A 23,861-nucleotide genomic window follows, 5' to 3' on the forward strand; every position below is an offset into this window, starting at 1 on the left:
CAGGGACCCCCGCTGAGTTAGTAATGGATGTCTGGAACTCCCGACCTAAGCAATTCTTATGATTTGAACCTCAAAACAATACATAAAAATAAGTATAACGAAACAAATGCTCAAATATTGAAATATTTTGTTTAATTCACAATCAAATGTGGAAAACGTTGTAATTTTCAGTTTTGGTTCTTTAATTGTCTATATACTTAATTTATTTAAATGTATTGATTTTAATATTATTCAATTTTGTAAAACACCCGTGGACCCCCTCAGTAGGCCTCGGACCACGGGTTAAAAACCACTGCTCTTGCTCTTTCCTACCTTTGTGTGCAAGTTTCTTCTTTGTCTTCTCAGATCCTCCAATCTCCTTCAAGATTGTCCTAAACTGCATTTGACTCTTCTCTGATTGCCAAGTCTGTCTCGCTCTTTCTCTGATCTCCAACTCAGAACTTTCCCACTTATTCCCCTGTGACCTCCCAAGTTGCCCTCTTTATTTTCTGATTCCCAAACCTCACAACTGATCTTTCTTTTTTTATAATGAATACCTTTTATTGACATTTCGTAAAACTATGGTGACCACCAATTATTTCTATTATTATTGATAATTGGCATTGCCTCTGGCTGGCCAATAGTATTACATTAAGAAGTATAAAACATAGTGTTGAATATATACATTTCATGGTATTGTAAGTCTCTTGAACCCTGACGTGCAAAGATGATACTTCAGCAGTTTTAACTTTTTCTCACTCAATTTGATATTGTTACATTAAATATTATTAGTTCTTTTACTGGTCTTCTTGCACATCCACTACTTCACAAATGGGCATTTTTAGGTCTCGGCTGCGAAGGCTGCGCTTGCGCAGTCTAGCTCCGAGATTTAATGACTTGGAGAAGAGGGGCTTGAACCCGCCCCTCTTCTCCCCTGTTCTCCATTGGCTGGCCTCTTGAATGCTGGCCAGCCATTGGAGAAGAGGTCAGTCATTCCGATTAGGCCCCGTCCTTTTCGGATCGGGGGGGCGTGTTTTTTGCAAGAAGTCTCAAGGAGGAGATAACAGCAAAACACGCCCCCGAATCCGAAAAGGACGCTGCATTTCTCCGAGGCATTTCTGCTCTGCCTCGGAGAAAGGCGGTGGTGTGCCTTTTGCTCTGCCTTGTTTTTGGTGAGGTTGTGACCCTCAGCATCGTCTATACTACAGAGAGCTCGGAAGTGTGCTGCCATCTGTTCCCTCTCCTGCGTCTCCTGTCCCCACCTCCCCTACAGAGACGACATGATATATTGCGGTAAAGGGGGAGGGGCATCTCCGCGTTCACTCTGTTCTTGGCTACCCACTACCCATCCTTCTCCCTCGGTGAGACCTGCTCCTCGTCTGCAGAAGGCATTTTACACACTTATATAAATTAGGGTATAAGCGTCATCGCGACTAGAGTCGTTATTGCCAGATATGTGACTGTGTTTATAATACTAGCGACGTTAAGCGCACCCCTCGCCCTGGTCCCAGTCCCGCTCTGCTCCCTGCGTAGAATGCGCATTCTTGGCCCTCCCGCGCGCCGTGAATTCTACCAACCAAAGAAAACACCACCCCCAGCCCACCCACCCCGAGTGCTGGCAGCTCCGGGCCCCGCCATGTTTCAGGCGTTATCCAGGGCTGGGAAATAAAGCAGCGTCCCGGAAAAGTACAGAGCGGCTCCTAGCGCAGCAAATAGCGTATCAAACCGGAACACCGCATAGCGCATCCAAGGGGAGCAGGGCAGCCCCCGGGCTCCTGGTGCTGACCGCCATTATCTGCAGTGGTAAGTGGGGTGGTAAGGCTCGGATCCACACACTGCATGCGTACCTGCAGCGCAGCCCGGGGAGGAGTGGGGGCTTTATCCGCAGCCCACCCGAAGAGGGACATTCCCCGCCACCCTGCAATGAGGATGGGTGCAACGGGAGAGGGGTGGGGGCAGGGGCATGCGGAGGCTGCTGCGTACACGGATTTAATGCGGCAGCGCAGGTGGGCCCAGTGACTGTGCAAAACACACAGAAATCATCACGCTTTCACGAGGAATTCCAGATAGAGGAAATGCGGTTTCATTTATATTTCTGGGCTATCAAGATATTAATGCGAGCTTTGGGGCTGCCCTGACTGACCAAGACTGCCCAACTGCAGGGATAATTTTTAGATGGCGTTACACGCCGCCCTTTTACTATTTCTAAGCGCTATAAATGACAGATGTTACAAACACCACATTTAATGACTTGTCCGCCAGGGATCGAAGGCTGAGTTTCGAACTCGCGCCCTCCGTTTCATAACTTGCCTCTGTTATATTTGTCCCAACGTCAGTACCGCACCCTTGCCCCTGGGCTTTGGCGTCCCTGCGTGTGGCGTCCTTGTGTGCACAATTGCCTTTATGCTTGAGCCGCCTGCATCACTGCCCCTTTGTTCGGCGCGACACTGGTGATGTTCTGCTGCACTACTGTGCCACTGTCCCTGTGTGTCTGGGCTGCTGGGGGGAAGGGATTTGGGAGTCCGGGGCAATAGTCTGTCACTGCTCTTTGGGTAGAGCGTCAGTAATGCACCACTGCCCTGGTTGTGCTTAGGAGGCACGAGGACCTGCGTACTGCACTACTGACCTGCGTGACAGAACTTCAGTATGGCATTACTGTGAGAGGTTAGAGCTGTGGCCCTGCCGCACTGTCCAGATTGGAAGAGCAGCACGTTTGCTCGCCTGTCCTGTGTAGTTTAACTGTACCATGGTCCTGTGTGAAAGAGCTGCCCTGTCGCATCCGTGCCTCGTGTAAAGGAGCTGCACTATTGCGCCGCTGTCCTAATAGTCCAGGAAGGAGGAGCTGCACTGTTACACCACTGTCCCAATGGTCTAGCAAGGGGGAGCTGCATTGTTGCATCACTGACCTAATGGTCCAGAAATGGGGAGCTGCATTGCTTCACCACTGTCCTAATGGTCCAGAAAGGGGGGGGGGGCTGCCCTGTTGCACCACTGTTCCAATGGTCCAGGAAGTGGGAGCTGCATTGTTGCACCACTGTCCTAATGGCACAGGAAGGGGGAACTGCACTGTTGCACCACTGTCCGAATGGCACAGGAAGGGGGAACTGCACTGTTGCACCACTGTCCTAATGGCACAGGAAGGGGGAACTGCACTGTTGCACCACTGTCCTAATGGCACAGGAAGGGGGAACTGCACTGTTGCACCACTGTCTTAATGGTCCACGAAGGGAGCTGCACCTTTGCACCACTGTCCCAATGGTCCAGGAAGGGGGAGCTGCATTGTTGCACCACTGTCCTAATGGCACAGGAAGGGAGAGCTGCACTGTTGCGCCACTGTCCTACTGGTCAAGGAAGGGAGAGTTGCACTGTTGCCTCTTAGCTGTTTGTTGGTGATGAATTAATGCACCACTGCACGGTATGTGGAGGAGGTGCACATCTTCACCACTGCACTATGCGTGAAGGAGCACCTCCACCGCACTGTCTTGTTTTACTGTGAGGGGTGAGAGGGCGCTGCACTGTTGGACCATCGCCCTGTGATGGGGAGATGCGGTACGTGCCGCACGTGAAGGAGTTGCACCCGTGCCCTTGACGGGCGTGGTAGAGCGAGTTACACTAGTGTGCCAGCGCCCTTAGGGTGAGGGTCAGGGTAGCACTATTTCATCGCCGCTCCGGGACTGGGACTAGTGGGCACACTTGAACAGCAGCATTTGCATCTGTTGGGCAGATGGGGGGACTGCCCCACGGAATGTGGCGCCGCCCCTTCCGTGCAGCACTTGCACTATGCACCACTGTCCTGAAGGAGGCGCTGCGCTATTGCACCGCAGCTCCGTGCAGGGCGGGGTTTTCACCATACAGCTACTATACTGAGTGACAGTTTCTGGCGGTGGCTTGACCCTCACCCCCCCCCCCCCCCCTGCAAGGTACACGAGGGCACCCTCCGAACATAATCAGGAACTCTCAGGGCAGGGTGCTGTGCTGAGGAGGCCCCTGGAGACCCCCCCCCCCTGCAATGCGGAAGCCTATTTTACGCCACTAGTTTCTGGACGGTGTCAATCTACCATAGAACCAGCAGTATGACGGGGAGAGCCCAGCCGGCCAATGATCTAGCTTGGCTCTAAGGTCCATAATACAGGCCCACACAGCAACATACGTTGCCTGCAAATCGTGCAACAAAGACCATGTAAAAATAGAGTAAAGATTTCACAATTCAAAACAGAACATTTATTTAACATAGGAAGCGTTGCACTTTAGCTCATGAGATTGTCGCTTTTTGAAGATTAAAAGATCTTCAGGAAATGCTGTAAGTAGGTGGCGAATACTGTCATAAGCAAGAATTTGACACTGCCGCTTTAAGGTTCCAAAGAGCTCCACTGCTCCTGGAAGCTGAGCAGCGGCAGTTAAGGCAGTTTATTTTTCCACTCTTTCACTACCTCACTCTCTCTATCTCACTACCTCACTCTCTATCTCACTACCTCACTATCTACCTCACTCTCTCTCACTACCTCACTCTCTATTTCAATACCTCACTCTCTCTCTCTATCTCACTACCTCACTCTCTCTCTGCTAATGCAATAGGTATCACATATGCAAAAAAAAAAGCTAATGCCAATAGAAATGACAATGCCATTTATTTAGGGATTCAAAAATGATTAAAAAATAATTAACAATACCAATAGCTCTAACTTTAAGAATGCCGAGACCGTTGCATTGTAAATGCTTGTTACACAATCAAACAGGTCCGGGGGAGGGGGGGCATGGCCAAGAGTATGGCGGACTAGACCTGTCCGACCGGAGCTCCGATGGCCGAACATTGATCCTGCATTAATCCTGGTTTCTCAACATGATCCGGTACTGTAAAAACACAGACCGAGTGGTAGAACATGATCTACGTGCTCCGGTCGGACGTTCTGGGAGCAATACAGCCCGTGGTGCCTTCGATCGGCAGAAGTTTGGCAAACCCGGCTGAAGACAAAATGGCGGCGAACTGAGCTACGAGACCTTGTCCTGGGAGCAGCTCCGAGAAGGACACTAGCGAAGAAAGGTGTCTCTCAGTGTCTGCATGGGAAGCGGCGTCCAGAGGGGAAAAACAACCCCCGCCCTTGGTGACTGAAGTTTCTGACCGAGCAGCTGCCAACTTTGCTGCGGACTGTCCCTGACTGCCTGTAGGGCGGGCGGGGGCGCTGCGGAGGTTGCGGATCGGAGCCCTCCCCCATCCCCATACGGGGGTGTGACGAGCTGGCCGCACCCGTACTGGATGGTGTTGAGAGACACGTTGTGGACGAGCCACGGCCTCGGTCTTGGCTGAGCGGCCTGTCGGCATGGCCGGCGCTCGTTCGAGAGACCCGCTGTCGGAGGCGACACGAACCAGCGCAGAGGGAGGTAAGGGGTGCCCCACGAGGGGAGGAATTGGTGCCTGAGTGGCAGTGGGGGCCCCCTCCCTCTTTCCCCAGGTTGGACATCGGATGGAGCAGTAAATGCTCTATTGGGAGAGCTCCGTGTAGGCAATAGACCCCCCGGACATCGAACATCGGAGAGGGGAAAGTCAAGAAGGCCGTGCAGTAATAAAAGCCCTATGCTGAGAGCAAAGGACTGTCCCTCGCAGGAAAGGTGATTTCTGGGCCCTAGAAGCGAGACCCAGGGGGACACGTTGGGGACCTCGCCATCCAGCGGGCAGTACGTGGGCCCCCCCCTCCTGGATTGTCACTGGGAGTGAAGTGAATCGCTGGGGAGCCACTGTCAAACAGACTTGATTACTGGGACACTTGAAGACGCCTGTCTGGGGACTGCCACGGAGGATTGGGGGGATACACAATACATGTCAGTGCGGCTTTGTAAGAACCCGCACAGACCGACCCAGCGGTGAGGTGCATACATAACGCGGAGTACACTTGGACAGTTATCACAAAGCGAGGAAATACCGTGAGACCTTGACAGTGCGGCCTGCTGCAGGGGTGAAACAGTGAGCAACACATTGGCATGCGTGGAAGGCACGGGGCTTGAGGACAATCAGTGGCGCTTCACGTAGAAAGAAAAGGCACTTCTGTTCGCCTGGGACTAACCAGGCTGCCGTGGCCCTGTTGCGGACAAGTGGTGCCGAGCACGTGTCACGGTGGAGACGGGGATCTGATGAGGATCGCGCTGCGATTGGACTCTACCTTCCCTCGCCAGTTGGTTTGCAAGCCGGACTTGGGAATAGCTCACACATTGTGCCCCTCTCCACGGGCCTCTTGGTGGAGAGGGTGGGAGACGGACTGTAACGTTTGAAGCCCCGGGGATTTAAAGTGGTCAATCCCGGTTGCCACACCTGAGTGCTGGCCATCGATGGCGCGAGATAAAGATACCAAAACACAGAAGCAGAGAAAGATGGACAAATTTACTAAACCACTGCAAGTGCCCAACCCCGCTGGAACAGGGCCGGCAGACCCCCCGACAACACAGTCCTCCTCCAAGCGATTCAGTCCTCCAGAGAGATACTCAAAGGCAAGATCAACGAGATTAAAATTGATGTTAATCTGCTCCGTCAAGAACTCCGCAACGTATCCGGAAAAGTCACGCAAGCGGAGCAGTGTATCTCAGAAGTCGAAGACGTTACTCATACGCTGTGAGGTGAGGTCACGGGCCTGACGACAACGCTGAAAGAGGTCCTCTGGAGAATTAATGACGCGGAAAATCGAGCACGAAGAAATAACCTGCGCTTTCTCGGATTTCCGGAGGCAATCAAAGGGGCAGATACGGGTACCTACCTACGTAAATGGTTGTTGGACACATTCCCTGATACCCACTTTTCACCATGCTTCATCATTGAGAGGGCACACACAATACCCGGGGTCAGGCCGCCACCGGGGGCACCTCCGCGTCCGCTGATTTCCAGGTTTCTTAACTATCAAGACAGGGACACTATTCTCAGGGCATTCCGACAGAAGGGAGAAATTCGAATAGACAATGCAAGAATCATGGTATTCCCGAACTACTCCCGAGAAGTTCAAAAGCAACGTAAAACGTTTGACTCTGTGAAGGACAAACTGCGACAGTTGCAAATTACGTATATGCTCCTCTTTCCTGCTTAACTTAAGGTGATCTTTCAAGGTAAAAACCTGTTCTTCAGCACCCAGAAGAGGCATGTCACTGGCTGGAGGAGCGCCCCCTGCCAAGAGCACCCCCTGATATGCCGCGGCACTCCGGGAAGGCCCCTTCACTGAACGTTAACACCTTTAGATCACAAAATCGGGCGCGGAAGAACAAGGAAACTGCACCAAATATGGCACGCCATGCCGGAGAGTGGCAGGGGCTGCTCCACGAGCACTGGATTCGGAGGACATCCGCTTGGGCCGCCCTGGGGGTCTGGAGACACCAAAGGACCTTGTCACACACCGCTCGGCGGACTGCACTGATCAGGACATCACCACGGAGTCGGAAGAAGAACACCCCTTGATGCACAACATCAATCTCATGGAGTGCACAGGCGGAAACACTAGTGAAGCAGGAAAAGGCACTCAGACACCATCCGTGGACAATGATGCTGATGAGTAAAGACTGGCCCCCGCGTGTTCTGCCCCGATTTTTTGGGATTTGTTCTTCTCTTCTCTCCTCCCTTTGTCGTTTTCCTTCTTCGCCTGCTCCGTTCCTAGTTTTTTGTTTTCCCCCCTCTCGCCCCCCTTCTTTTTTCTGTCCTATTTTTGTATTTGTTAAGCAGACTCTGAAGCTGTCAGTTTGAGACGTAACCTCCAAGACTGCATAATTGGGGTTTGTGAGCTTATGGAGGGGACTAAAGGGACTGAGCAAAGTTTGAGACACTGGGTTTGGGAGGGTGGGCGATAGACCTCGCCAATATGATCACGACACAGTTGGTCCTGTTGATCCTAGGGGTGGTCGGATGGATGTTGGGGGGGTAGGAGGCGGGTGGGACTCTGGGGAGTTGGGGGTTTGTTATAGTACCATGGAAAAAGAGTAAGACAGCAGACATTCATAGATTGCAGAGACTACAGCTTTGGAGAGGGGGAGGTGGGCCAGATGGCAGGCTGAACACTGCATACCATAACGATGGTTATACCTGATCAAGGACAATACTCTGTCCTTTCATGGAATGTGAATGGGATGGAGAATAAGATTAAGAGGGGACTAGTGGCTGCATATTTTAAGAGACTGAAACCTGTATCTTCCTGTTAGACCTGTCAGCCCTAGGGTGGTATTCCCTGTATTTTTGCCCTTGCCTCATTTTTTCCACCCTCTTTTTCGTTGGCCTTAGGTCTCCGAGTGCCTTTTCACTGCTAATCATTGTTAAGGTGCAGGTGCTCTCTTCTCCCAGGATGGCTGCCACAGGCCCCTGCTACTGCGGAGTGGCCTTTTTAGTAGCACCCTAGTTCCCAGGAGCTGGCTGGGACCCTACAACAATGTTGCGACACCAGCCCGCCTTTTTGTCCTATAGCTAGAGTGGGGAAGCTCCTGGAACTTGCTGGAACCTTCTAGAAGAAGGGTGGGGTTTTGCTTTTGCCGCCTTAGAGGGTGGTCACCTGACCTAGGGCTACTTAAGGAAAGGAGGGAACATTTTTTTTTAGTCAGTTGGGGCGACGCAGACCTGGGGGAACCTACGCAGGAGTTTTAGGCGGTAGGGCCTAGTCAGGGACTTATGCCACTGAAAGTGATAGGGCTTAGGTGCTGCCTTTCAAGTTGAGTGAGGGATTCTGAACTAACCCACTGATCTGGCCCAGCTGGAGGGGAACCCAGGGACAACATACCAAGCCTGACTAGGAACTATCTAGTCACCAACTCAATCTACCCCCCACCCTCCCAAGGAACCAACCTACCAAGGGCGCCAGAACCAGCAAGCGCCAAAAGGACAGAGAAACTCACCACAGAAACTTACAACTGAAACTTACTACAGAGACTTACTACTGAACTGCTGGGGGATCGACCAGGTACTAGCGCTGTGACGCCCCTGCGCTCCCTGACTTTGCCTGGGTCTCCCCTATCCTGTTCTGCCACGGGCGGGTGGCCTGCCCCTGCTCAACCTGCCTACCTGCCCCGAGCTGGGGCGTCGCTGAGGGAACAGGGGGCGCTGGGCGAAGAAATAATCACCACCCCCGAGCTGCAGACCACCCCCTTAATTTCTACCCCCCCTCCGTTGAGGGGACCTGAGGAGCACTCACCGCTGCGGCCCAGGGCCAGAAAGATTGCCCCCGTTGACACCGGGGCCCGCGGAGAAGCCCAGGGCCCCGCCGCTGCCGTCGCAGCCTGAGGAACGCCGCCGGAATTCGGGGAAGGCCTTGGTAGGCCGTGAAGCTGCCCTCCACCGTCACGTGACGGGGGCGGACTGCGCAACGCCGCCCCCTCCGCTGTGCGATTCGCCAACTGGGCTGCGCACCTTGCCTTAGACTGAGTGCCCCGTCTAATGCCTCGTATACTTGCCAGGAGTAGCGCTGTGATTTCCTACTCAGTAATCTGCCCTGGGCAGCGCTAAAATGGACTGCAAGGTCTGACGCTTGAAGGAATTGCCGTGTTATGAGGTGCTAGTGAATTGCCAGGTGGAGCGCTTTGCTTAGAGGCCATATCTTAAAGTGCTATTGATTGGCTATGTGCAGCACTATGCCAAATGCCATGTTTTAAAGCGCTATTGATTTGCTATGTGCAGCGTTACGTCAAATGCCATGTTTTAAAGCGCTATTGATTTGCTAGGTGCAGCGCTATGTCAAATGCCATGTTTTAAAGCGCTATTGCCTTGCTATGTACAGTGCTATGTTAGATGCTAGGTTTTAGAAGCGCTATTGAATCGCTATGTGCAGCGCTTTGCGTAAACGCTGTGTTTGACACTCCCCAGGATCACCAGGTGTCGCGCTTTGATTCAAGGCCAGGTTTTGATGTTGGAATGAACTGCTAATCTATTCATAATGAAATGCTTTTGATTTTAAGGTTGATCTAGATAAAACTGATTGGTTTTATTCAAACTACTGTGTGGTGTCAATTATTGCGTGCGTTTCCTGTCTCAGTGGATGTGTGTGCTGTATGGTCACTTTACACGTAAGCCCTTGGACGCCTACCTGCTTGAGTCACGCTACCCCCACAGGGCCTGGTGACCCCCGGTCCTACACTTCCTCTTACAAGAGACTCACCTAAAGGGTACTCAATGTGGTTTCTTAGGCAGAGGTGCGTATAAAACGCTAGCGCTTGCCGGGTTCTCCACCGGAGCGCGAGGCGTAGCAATATTAATTAGGAAAGGCCCACCCTTCCGCCTAAAACGCACTTGGACAGATCCCAATGGTACCTATGTTGCAGTCAAGGGAATATGAAACAGATGACACATCACCTTTATTAGTGTCTATGCCCCACCTAGGCTCCAACGTCTAACACTAGAAAAACTCGCAGCAGGTCTGTTGGAGGCTGGCTCTGACACACATTATTGGGGGTGACTTTAATGACGTGATGGGCCTCACGATTGACCGCACAACTGTCACGATGAGAGATCCCAAAGAGACACCGCTGAAACGATTCACAGCCACGTTGGCACTCACGGACCTGTGGCGCAGGCAGCACTCCCAGACCAGGGCTTATTCCTTTTACTCAGGAGCCCATAAAGCCTTTTCAAGAATAGATTACATATTTGCTCCGGCCGGGGACCTAGGGGAGGTACATGAAGTGGAATTTTTGGCCAGAGGCCTCTCGGACCACCCGCCCCTGTGACTCACAGTAGGCACCCGTACACAATGCCGAAATAGGGAATGGAAACTTAATGCTTGGGATTTAAAAGATATGCAGATTGCGAAAGAACTTAGAACGGATACTGAGCTCTATTTTAAAGAAAATGTATGGACGGTAGATTCGGCTGTCACACTATGGGAGGCATACAAACCCGTCCTCCAGGATAGGGCACAAAACATCATAGCCCATAAAAAACGGAAGGAAGAAGAAGAGATCACTGGGATTGAGTCCCGACTACTGCAGCTCGAAACACGGGCGAATATAGGCGATGATCCCTCCTTGTTGCGTAGTCTACAACTTCTTAGACAGTAACATCTCGCTCTGGCTAGGAAAGATGTGCAACATGCAATACAAGCATTGCACAGGAGACTGTATGACACGGGAGATAAGACGGGCAGGTTGCCTGCATGGCTCAGTAAAAAAGAACTAGATAGGAGGGTGACCCAGATACAGGGGAAGGACGAACAGATCCGCATTACCCCAGTTGTAAAAGCTAACGCTTTTGCAGATTATTACGAGGCTTTGTATACACCACGCGCCTTGGCTGAAACTGCGCAATACAGCTCCACAGGCTAGAGGAGGAGGAATCACAGTCCCTAGACAGTAAGATTACAACAGAAGAAATCATGACGGCCATTGGCCAGTTGAAAACTGGGAAGGTTCCCGGGCCGATCGGGCTCCCCCCCAGAATTTTGTAAGCAACATGCGACGCTCTTCTGCCCGCACCTCCTCCAACTCTACTTGGAGGCGCATGAGGTGGTGAGCCTCCCCAGGGACCTGCGGGCTGCCACAATAGCAGTAATCCCTAAGAAAGACCGACCCCCAGACCGGTGTAGCTCATATCGTCCTATCTCACCGATTAATCTGGAAACCAAAATACTAGCCAGCATATTAGCAAACAGGCTCACAGTGGTTTTCTCTGGTCTCATTCATAGAGACCAGTCGGGCTTCATGCCCAAAAGGGCGACGGGGCTCAACCTGAGACAGTTGCATAACTGGCTGGAAGAGGTGAGCAAGAGGGATGATCCACACTTTATCCTGTCCCTTGATGCCGAGAAGGCATTTGATACGGTACATTGGCCCTTTCTCATGTCAGTATTGGAGGAATTTGGCTTCGGACCGGTGTTCCATCAATGGATCGCCGTAATATACGACAGAGCCATGGCAAGGGTCAGAGTCAACGTGGCACTATCAAGGGAATTTCCCATAGGCAGGGGCACGCACCAGGGCTGTCCTTTATCCCTTCTGCTCTTTGCCCTGGTATTGGAACCACTCGCTTGTGTGATCCGAACACACCCAGACATAGCGGGTTTTCAAATGGATGGGATGACAGAGCCAGATGAACGCATATCCTTATATGCGGAGGATATATCACTGTATGTGACAAACCCGGAAAGAACACTCCCAAGCATTATGGGGAGTTGTTTGTGAAACATACAGCGCACATGCGGGTTATAAGATTAACTGGGGGAAATCCCATCTATATCAGACGGGTGGGGGTGATGGATACGCCACAGCTCCAGATGACTCGAGAGGGCATTAAATATCTAGGTATCTGTGTAACAACGAACGCGAAACTAGCACTGGATCACAATCTGTACAGGGTGCTTAGGGATTTTCGTGAGGATGTGGAGAGATGGAAGTCCCTGCCACTGACCTTACTGGGCAGGGCAGCCCTGTACAAAATGATGGTGCTCCCCAAATTCCTTTACGTGTTACAAGACACTTATCAGTTAATACCAGTGGAGGTGTTCAACAGAATTGACGACGCACTGCGGACATTCCTCTGCGATGGACGGCCGCCGAGAGTAGCACTGGTGACATTGCAGCGTAATCAATATATTGGCGGCATCTCCTTGCCGGATCTTCGAGCGTATTACTGGGCAGCACATTTAATAGTAGTGAATGAATGGGAGCATATAGAGAGGGATCACCCCACGTACGCTTTGGAGCACACACAATTAATTATACACCCGTACACGCACTATATATATGGGGGGGAGGGGTTATACAACTCCTCACAGCGACACGGATCATTCTGGCAGCATGGAAACAAGCGGAAAGACAGATGAAATGGGGCGGACGGGTCACTAGGGAAACCCCGCTATGGGTGGGAAATCGCCTGCCAGAAATTAGGAAGCTGCGAGGCTTCAGGAAATGGGACCTGTTGGGCATTTCACAACTTAAAGACATACTATACCGCAAAGAGTTAGTCACTTTTGCACGTCTTCAGATGGAATACGACATGAACACTACCCAACACTACAAGTACTTACAGTTGCTACATGCCTGGCAGGCGCAGGGCCTAGACACTGATGACATCCCCGAATACGCACCCTTAGAGGGACGACTCTTGATGGGGGAAATAGCGGAAAAAGTGGTCTCTTGGACGTATAGAACAATAATAAACAATAAGCCAGATACACTGCAGAAATTGCAAATGAAATGGGAATCGGAGCTAGGGGAGGTGGCCGATTTGGATTGGGAGATGGCATTGATGCATCCTCGAGAAGTAGCCATCCGATCACGCCTCAGGCTGATTCAATACAAATACCTGCACAGGGCATACTACGACAGAGCGCGATTGCACCGCATAGGAAGGGAAGAAACATCCACCTGTTTGCGTTGCCTAGGGGCAAAAGGTACATTTTATCATATGGTGTGGGAGTGTTGTAAGATTCAAAGGTACTGGACAACTCTGATGGGGGAGATGGAGAGTGTCCTGGGGAGGCGATTCCACTCAGCCCCTCGTTTGTTTTATTGGCAATATCCACGGGTATTGACCTCCCTAAACCTAAGTTGGTCTTGCTGCAGCTAGAGTTGGTGGTTGCGAAACGAGGCATAGCTAGGGCGTGGGGGGCCGCAGCGGGTCCGTCTCTTGTTGAGTGGAGAAAGAGCATAGACATGTATATGCTAGGAGAGAAGACAACATATAAAGCACGGGGCTGCCCTAAAAGGTTTTGTAAAATATGGAAGCCTTGGCTTGCACACTATGAACTCTCGCTCTCTGATTCACAATGATTGTATAAGGTTGGGTATATGGTTGGAAAGGGAAGATGGGGCCCACAATAATGCTCTGGCGCATAATAGCATTGTTTAACTCTCCTTTACTGATGATTGGATACGCTGCTGCTGTCTACTTGAACATGTTTACATATCCCACTGGTAACCACTGTTGTTGTCTTGCGATTAGTAAAAATGTCAATAAAAATATTTAAAACACAAAAACAAAAACAAAAACAAAAACTGGACCAGATCTCTTTCGCGTAGTGGTACTAGAAGGAAGGCACTACCATAATTTTGTAATTTGACATCAATTATAGATTTACAGTGATTGAAAGTTATCTCAATATGCTCCCTCACTAATTCGTAAGATGTACCTAGTAAGATCGTGCATGTGGAGACCCAGATATCACAAAATAAGTCTCTATATTCAGCATGTCCGTTAGGATTTTGGGATCATCATTTTTTTCACATTTTCTTTAATCTCTCCCTTGAGTAATTTGTCAAGGACCATGAATTGTGCTTACCTAAACTTATTGGGAGTAGCCACTCTCCTAAGGAGTTTATTTCTCTCTTTTTTGAGGAACCTAAGTTACCTAGTCTGTTTCCCATTTCTCTATTAGGCATAGCAACATTATCTGGCATACTCATACTTTGTTTTATGAATCTGGGGCATCTCTTTTGTAAGACTCAGTCTTCAGGTGGGTTCTATACTGATATGTTCTTATTTTGATTAGTCAAGAACTCCCTGCAAACCACAGCTGGAAGTACTTAGTGCTTATCCAAGTCATATTCTGAATGTGTTTCTTTATATGTATAACTATGCCTTTGTTTCAAATTTAAAACAAATGCTGGATTCGGGTCCCATTTTCAGAAGCCTCCATCTTTGTATATCATACCGGTCTAGAATGGTGTTTTCGTATTCTTCCCTTCCATCAATAGCATCTATTGCCTTCCACTCCATGTCTGCAGAACTACCTGTGACACTGATAGTAGGTTCCCAAGGATTTTGACCAATATATCACATGGATTTATGACAAAGTGTTCATTATATGACTATCCATTCTCACAAGCTCACAGTTTCAGGGCCCCATAATAATGTTTAAGTGCACTCCCTAAGTGTATTTACAACGATAAAGTCTCATGCTACTTTGGGCACGCCCCACCCACCTCTTAGAAAACTACAGATAACGCTTAGCACTTTGCAGATAAATTGTCTGAGCTGTAAAGAGAGTATTTTTAGCATGTATATAAAATGGGGAGTGATAGTTGCTTTTCCTATTGTGTTCCCTCTTCTGTCTTCCAAAGGTCGAAGTCTTGGTACCATCGGTTTATAATTTGTCCCTCAGTTTGCAGTTTCATTTCTCAACACACATTTTCGTAGGTACTTGAATCTATCAATCTCTAGTTTGCGGCACCTCTCCCTTATACCAGAAACACCACTGATGGCCCCCTTGCTAATGGTCCAGTCCATATCTATGCCAAACACCTCCATCATGTTCTTATTCAGACCCTAGAGAGCATTGTGAGTCTCCCATGTAAAGCCTTATATTGTCCATATAAATAGCTATATAGTTCCCTTTCCCCATACCGTGTGATACCCTTCATCAGTTTGTCTTGATGCAACCATTCTCTGCCAGTGGTGTAAGAGCTCAAGCAACATGAGAAGGGGCATCAACAACAGGCTCCTTGGTCTAAAGGCGCAAAGCATGTAAAAGGTAGCCTTAGTTGTGAGTTGAGTGGAGTATTTTTGCTCATCTAAGAACATTTGCTATGTTCCCAAGGACATCCATAATAAACCACAATTCTAGGGAGTGATGGCCTTTTCCACATTTAATTTTAGCATTTGAGACAGGTTCCTCAATATCTTCCTCAGTTGAACTAGATCCTGTACCCTAGTCCACTGTGGCCATGCTTTTCAAATCATGTATTTTAGTGGAATAGCCAGAGATAGCAAAACAAACCCCCTAAAAGAAGCAAAGGATATCTGAGGAGTATCCGAGGAAGTGCCTTTCGGACTGCAAAACCGTGAAAGACAGAAGCCAGGCACCACACTCATCCTGATCATTTAAAAAATGTCACAAGAAAGAGTACTGCCAGACCATCCATTGATTTCATGAGGAAGGAGAGACCGGCATCAATACACCATTCGATCAAAGTGGGCCGGTCACCAAAGAAATGGGCCAGATATACATGTGGCCGCCCCCCAGCCAGTGACTGGAGGGTGGCCACGTGTTTTATCAGCTCCAATTTGCAAATAGTCACTGCAGACTGGGAGGATGCAGGCAGTGACGAGGGCTTCACTGTTTGAACTGTCACACTAATGTCCTGGAAGGGGATTACTGTTTGGTAAGCCTTAGGGGAGGACTTCTGTCTAATGTACAGCATAATTGTTGAATGTGGTTTAGATATGTGGGTGGTGTGGAGGGCTCAGAAGTTAAATTGAGGGACTGTAAAGTTTAAGGAGGGGCTTCCAAAGGGATGAGAGAGATGGATATCCCAACTGCTGGAAACATGTAGAGGTCCCTGCAGATCATCTGCTTTCATATGCAGGGGCTAAATGCTATGGTAAATGCTAGATGACCCTACATTCCCTTAAGAAGCTAAGGACAGACATCTGCCTCTTACGGGCAATGCATCTGTTACATAGGGATGTATGGAGGGTTTGTTATACTGCGAAGACTAAAATTGCAGGTGTAGGGATGCTTTTCTCACCACGTGGGGTTCTCATTAGGTGAGAGTTATGCTGATTAAGGGGGACGGTGGCTCCTATTGAAAAGACATTTTCGAGACAAGGAGGTCTGTTGCTAAGGGCCTGTGAATATGGGTGAAGGGGGCTGGAATTCTGTGCTTGATGCTAAGTGTGACAAGAACGGACATGCATTTGATGGAGGGGGAGCAGCCATGATTTAAATAGATGAATTGCATGAGCTTGAGAAGGTGGGTCTAATGTGGCGGGCATGCAGCATCCTTCAGACTATTCCTGCTGCTTAACCTCACATAAATCCTATGCCAGAATACACATTATTTTTCAAGATAATACATTCTTATGCTGGGATAAGGGTTATTTCCCTTTCAGATCACTCCCTAGTACTGTGCCAGATGCAATAGAATAGGACACTCAAGTGGCATGTGTGCGTAAATGATACATTACTCCATTACAAGGTTTTACTACCAGCAGTCTGGGACCATTTGGAGGAATATCTAAACTTTAATGACACTGGAGACTAACATATAGGGACTACCTGGATGCCCTTAAGGTGGTAGTGAGGGGATACGTCATGACTGAGGATAAGGGAGGCAGCAGGGACAAAACTAGTTGATGACCTAAAGAAGGCTTAGAATTCCAGTAAGAAAACCCAGTATCAGAATATCTGACATTGGGTCTCACATCTGAGAAGTCTGCTTCAGATGCTCAACCTCTCTAAGACAGAATGCATTGTGGCAAGGTTGGTGTTGATCAGCAGTTGAATGCCCTAATGGCATAACAAAACCCACTATATACACACATGAGAAATTCATGCATATACTCCCCCGCGAGCCCCCCATTTCCATATGAATTTGAGGGAAAACAGAGACACACCGGAAAACAAGTGCGTGTCTCCGCTTACCAACTATGTAGCGAAATATTTGATTTACACACACACCAGCACGTGAGGAAAACACATGTGGCAGTTGGTCAGGGGTTCCATCAGGGCATTAACTGGCTGGAAGGGCTGTATCTTTTCGATCATGGGTCAAAGGGGGGAAGCAACTAGTAGGGAAGGTGGACCTTTTAGACTGGTTCCTTAGGTTCTACCAGAAGCTGTATGATGCCAGCCTGTCATACCAGGAGGGTTTTGCTTACTATCTAGAACAAGCAGGCTTAGATAGACTCTCTCCTGTACATTCATGCAGAGGACCTGGAACAACCTATATACAAAAGAGGAAATTCTCAAGACAAATTCCTTAAGGAATCTAATGCAGCTTCAAGTATTTAATGCATCGTACGAGTGGCTGAGGCACCATTGAAGGAATGTTTTCAGACTTTGTGGGATAAAGAACAGGGAGTCACCTATTCAGATAAGAAGTGAGCCAACACACTGTAGTATGCATGTAGGGGAGCCAGAAGCATGGGTGGGAAGGAAAATACTCTGTAAGTGGCACTAAACTCCTGCCAACCTTCCTAATCGGGATGGGTGGCAACCCAACAAATGTTGGAATGCAGGGGTCGAGGGACCATTTTGCATACATCGTGGAGCTGTCCTGTCCAATATTATTAAATAAACAATTAGTGTTTTGGGGTTTATTTGTAGATTATGTGTCTCGGATAACTGGAGTGACGAATCCTGCTTAAGCATCGGTTGCCATTTTGAGTTGGGCACTGGAGATCAGTTGGGGGCCAGTAAAGGACATTATTGCTATCCCTATTGGTTACCAAATAGACGCTGTTAGCAAGATGAAAGAGGGTTGCACCCCTAGTAAGTCGCTTTATGCTACATACCTAGAATATGTGACCTGTTTGGAATGGAAAAGATCTCAAATGAGCAGGTTGGAACTGAGGAGCTATTCTCCAAGATCTAGTTGCATGTGCTGACGTTCTTTCTGAGGATGCAAGTTCTTTCATGACTGAGATCTCTGACGGCTTTCCAAATATTGCCAATAATTGAGACAACTTGAATTTTCTGTGGTGGGTGGGACAGTTGATGAGGGTACTCCCTGTAGGTGGTTTTCTGAGGGAAGCATAGATTTGTATAATATGTGTCTGGTCCTGAGAGCAGTGATGATGGGTTGCAACTCAGCAAGGTTTCTTTTTGTTTTGTCATGTTTTGTACTCACTCAAAACTTCATTAGAATCTTAATTTGTGTTTTATGTCTCTCAAGCAAGCAAAATAAATGTGTATATCAGATCCACCTATTGGTGATCACCTATGTGGTCAATCATGATAGTTTAGATTTTTTTTTAATAAAAACATTGTTACTAAAATCAGCATCCAGTGGTTGTTTACTTGCGTGTTCCATGTTTTTTAAAAGTTTTTTTTAATAACAGTTTTTATTGAACGTGAAAGCACAGAGTCATTATTGCAATCTCATAGTACATTTCAAGTTTGGTGAAATACAATACATCAATACTCACATACTACATAAATTAAGTGGTTTGGGAGGTTACTATTCCGGTCTTTTCCACATCGCCATATCTTCTGTCGGTGATGTACAAATTTCTCCCCTAAAGGCATTCCACCCCTCCCCCCATTTCCTGTCCCATTTCTTGGGGCAGCCCCACAGTTTGTAGACCTCCTTCTCCGCTATCATGCATCTATCTATCTATCTATCTCCGCCACCCATCCGACCGTCAAAGGCCGTTTATTGGATCCCCAAAGCATTGCTATAGCCCTTTTCACCAGGAGGTACCCCAGTGCCACCCACTGTTGTTCGATTTCCGTCAGGTCGGTGGCCTCCCATATATTCAAATTTCCCAGCCGCGGTAACAATTGGAGCTGCTTACCCACTGTCCCTCATTTTTTTGGTTGCATTGTTCTACAGAGGACGTATCTCGGGACTGTCCCACAAGATATGATAAAAGGTGCTGTCTTTGCCACATCTTCTAAGGCATAGAGCGTCCAGACGGCTGCCTAGTTTGGCCAGGTGCACCCCGGAGAGGTAGGACCTGTGTAGGATTTTTAGTTGTATGAGGCGAAAGCAGTGGTTTATCGCCGTTTCCCTGGGGGACATTAATGCTGTCTGACAGTCGTTGTCGTCTATTGGCCCTATGTCAGTCTGCCAGCGGTCCCGAAGAGTCTGAAAGGAGTCAGGTAAGTTGTCACAAAGTTTACGATAGGTGCAGGAGACAGCATTTGTCAAGAGCGGTTCTGAGAGCAGGTGGTCCTCTAGAGGGGAGGAGTCTGGTAAGGAGGGTATGTCCAGAATAGTTGTGAGAAGAGCATGTCTGATCTGCAATTAACGAAAGACCTCCCCTGGTGCAAGAGCATATTTGGTTTGCAGCTCTTTGAATGTGAGAAGTTTGCCCCTGTATATTAGGTCCACTATGTTAGTTATGCCAATGGTGCCCCATTTATCGAACCCTGTGTGGTGGCAGAGCGATCCCAGCCGCTGAGAGGACCACAGCAGTGTAGCTTTTGTGAGTTTATCCGCCCATCCCAGGCGCTTGGTGGCGTTATGCCAAATGGCCACAGTCTGTGATATGGGCCCCAAGTAACCGCCCCTTCGAAACTTGCTATAGAGGGCGCCTAAATAACCCTCCCGCCCAGTTTGATATTGTTCTAGTTGGAAGGCTGGATTCAAGTGGGGGCCATAAATCCAGTGGTTAATTGCCCCTAGTTGTGAGGCCCAATAATATAGATGTAGATCCGAGAGGGCAATCCTCCCATCGTACCACCCCTTTGTCAGTTTCTGGAGGGCGATGCGAGGCGCCCTCCCATCCCATAATAGAGTGCGGATCTCCCCTTCAATGGTAGTAAAATAAGTGTCAGCAAGTGGGAATGGACAGTTTTGAAGTATGTACAAAAATCTAGGGAGTGCAAGCATTTTAAATAGGGCTGCCCTTCCCAGGCGGGACAAGGGTAGTGACCTCCAGTGTTTAATGTCGTCCTGTAGCCGTCGGAGGGGGCCCAAAACATTTCGATCATAAAATGCTTTGGGGTCGGGCGTGATAAAGATTCCTAAGTATTTGAAACCTTAAGTGGCCAATTCCATTGTGTAACCGTGCAGCAGTCTAGGTGGGGGGCCGTTTAAGACGTATAATACAGATTTGGACCAATTGATGGTGTAACCTGCATATTTGCCAAAGTTAGTGATGACGTTGAGCAGGCTATTAATAAAAGCCCGTGGGGATACCAAGTATATTAGAATATAGTCAGCGTAGAACGATACTTTGTCTTCCTTATCCTTGCTCAATCGCAGTCCGCGTATCGAAACATCACGCCTTATCCAGTGTGCTAGCGGCTCAAGAGTCAACGCAAACAGTAGGGGGGATAGGGGACAACCCTGTCTAGTCCCTCTTTGTAAAGCAAATGTACGTGACATATGATTGTTTACTCTGACTTGACCTAGCAGCGTGGTGTAAAGCGGTGCCACCCACTGTCGGAATCGTGGAGCAAAACCGAACCTTGCCAAGACCTCAAAGAGGTAAGGCCATTCTATCGAATCAAACGCCATGGTGGCATCTAATGACAATATAACCGCGTCTTCCTGTAGATATGGCTGTCTGCCTAGGACATTGTGGGCTCGACGAATGTTGAAAGCAGTATTGCGGCCCAGTACAAACCCCGATTGGTCTTCATTGACCAGGGAGGGGAGGACTGCAATCAGACGGGATGCAAGGAGTTTCGCTAACACCTTGGCTTCTTAACTTATTAAAGATATGGGCCTATATGAGCCCCAATTGGTCGCTGGTTTACCAGGTTTGGGTATGACGACTATAGATGCTAGCCTTTGATCTAAGGGAAGAATACCCCGTTCCAGACTCTAGTCATATATGTTTTTTAGATGTGGGGTCACTTTAAGGACCATCCCTTTAAGGAATTCGATCGAAATCCCGTTAGGCCCCATTGCCTTCCCTGAGTGAATAGCAAATATAGATTTACAGATTTCTCCCGCTGTTATGTCTGCATCTAGGGCTTCCCTGTCACTGTCCGAAAGTGTGGGTAGGGTCATTTCCTCCAGGAGCTGACGTGAGTCGTCTGAGTAAGTGGTGATCTATGAGGTATATACCGCCTCCAGGTGGTCTGCAAATGCTTCCGCCATCTCCCATGGGTCCGTTGCCTGCCCCCCATCCTCAAGTAAGATTTCAGGGACCCATCGAGATGCCGGATCTCGCCGCTCCAACCACGCCAGCATTTTGCCGGCCCTGTCTCCAAGCTTGTATACCCCCTGTGGCGGGTATGGAGGAGTCTTGCCTGGGTTTTTTCACGTGCAAGGGCTTTGTATTCTAGTTGCTTATTCCGGGGATTGTGGGCCTTGGCTTCTGTGGGAGAGGCATTGTGTTCTGTTTCCAGTTGGAGCAAGTCACTTTCTTATTGAGTCAGTTGTGCATTTGGATTCCGAATATACCCGACCTTCAATGCTAGGGCGTGTCCCTTAATCACTGCCTTATAGGCCTCCCATATAGTGTTTGCCGAATCGACAGAGCCAACGTTTTCAGTAAAGTAATATCTGTGCGCTTAGTTCGGTCTTCTTTAATATCTGGGATCGTAAGAAGCCATGGGTTAATAATTATAAGACCTCAGGTAGAGTGCCGATTAACAGTAAGTTCAACCCTGAGAGGGGAATGGTCTGAGATACCTCTTGGGAGCCCCCGGGGATGTTGAAAGTGACCTATATCTGTAAGGGAAGTGAAAAAATAGTCAATGCAGGACATACTTTTGTGTGCATTGGAATAGTGTGTGTAATGAACTATAGCAGGATGCAGTGTGTGCCAAATGTCAGTAAGACCCATTGCTTGGGTGAAGTCAGCCATGTGCGTGCTTCATCGGGGAGAGGGTTTCTGGGGGTGTCTGTCAAGCCTCTTGTCCAGTATCATTTTGAAGTCCCCCTCCTAGTATAAGAGTACCAGGGGGAAGATCTAGCAGTATCTTGCCCAGGTCTTGCAGTGCTGTCTTTTCCAGCGAAGGTGGAAGATAGACCAATATTACATTCAGTGGCTTGCCCTCCCATAGCGCCTCCAATACAGCAAATCTGCCCTGTGGGTCGGTCCAAATATGGGTGGGTGTAAGGGCCAAATTCTTCCGTATAAGGATACCCATGCCCCTGGAACCCGATGTAAACCCTGCCTGGACCAAAAGCTTGTACCCCCACCTGTTAAGAGCCTTACAGCTGTTACCCACCAAGTGCGTTTCCTGCAATAGTACCAAGTCTGGCAATTGCCTCTTAAGGTACTCTAGGACCACTCCTCTTTTTATTTTACTGCCCAGACCATTCACATTCCATGTCATTATTGACAACTGTGCATCTTTTGTGTCTTGTCATGTCGGGTAGTAGTGGGGAGCAGGGGTGGAATGCGAAGCGATTATTAGTGGCGTGCCTATCAACCCCAATCCTGAAGAGCAGTATAGGATAACAGTATCGGTGGAGCCTATTGATATGGCGAAGTTAGAGTCACTTGGATGCTCTGTGCAAAGAAATCTATAACATTAAAAACCCCAACTACCCGCGCCCCCATCCCAAACCCCCTTCCCTGCCCCCCTGCCAGTGGAATTCCAACTTTCCACTCCCCAACAAGGCAGAGTGCCTGTCGCCCACCCCTTCATGTGTGAGGTGCCTGGCTAACCACCTCCACCCCACGCCTAGGCAACGTAGTATATTCATAGCATACTTAAAAGCTGTCAATTCTAGTCCAATCCTTAGGCATTTTGCGTGCGGGCGTTGAATTTCTGAGGCGTAAGCTCCGTACTGGCAGTGTTGCCTCGGTCACAGTGTTGACAATCACCTAGGGAGTCATCTCATGCGGACCGCAATTCCCAAAGTGGAATGTACACATATGGCCTATAAGTGTTGGTGAGAGCAAATGAAGTCCGACGGCCTGGTTTCAGAGTTTCCAGTCTGAGTCCTCTCCCGAGTGGTGCTTTCTTGATGCGGGAGGAGCGCGTTGGCTAGTATTGGGGCCCTTGTTGTTGTGACCATCTGATGGTCTCCCCACTCGACGCCATCCTTCCAGCCATTCCCAGGCTTCTTCCGGGGACAGAAAAAAAACATGTTTTACCCTCGGATTCTACCCAAAGTTTAGCTGGGAACAGCATGGAATATTTAATGTCCTTGTCGCGTAGGGCTTTTTTAACCGCTGTGAAGCTGCATCTTTGTGCCCGAACTTTGATAGTAAAATCCAGGAATAGGGTAATATTCGTATTATCAATCTTCAACGGAGATCCGGCCTGTGCTGTTTGTAAAATGACATCTCGGAAGTTAAAGACTCTTGCAATTATGGGCCTGGGGGGAGCCCCAGGCTTTGGACGACCCCCAGGAACCCTATAGCTGGAGAGACGTTTAGGCTGGATTTTGTTGATCACCAGGTCTTCCACGAAGAGTTCCATGGCCGGTCCTTCCAATCGTTCAGGAACCCCCAGGATACGGATATTGTTCCACCTCGCCCTTCCTTCATAATCATCCAGGAGCTCCTCCATACTTTTTTGCTGATCCTGGAGCTGAGCTACCTGCTGCTGCAGAGTAGAGGTGTCGGATACAAGAGCTTTCGT

This window comes from Triturus cristatus, chromosome 1_1 (assembly GCF_964204655.1).
Source record: "Triturus cristatus chromosome 1_1, aTriCri1.1, whole genome shotgun sequence".
Taxonomy (NCBI): Eukaryota; Metazoa; Chordata; class Amphibia; order Caudata; family Salamandridae; genus Triturus; species Triturus cristatus.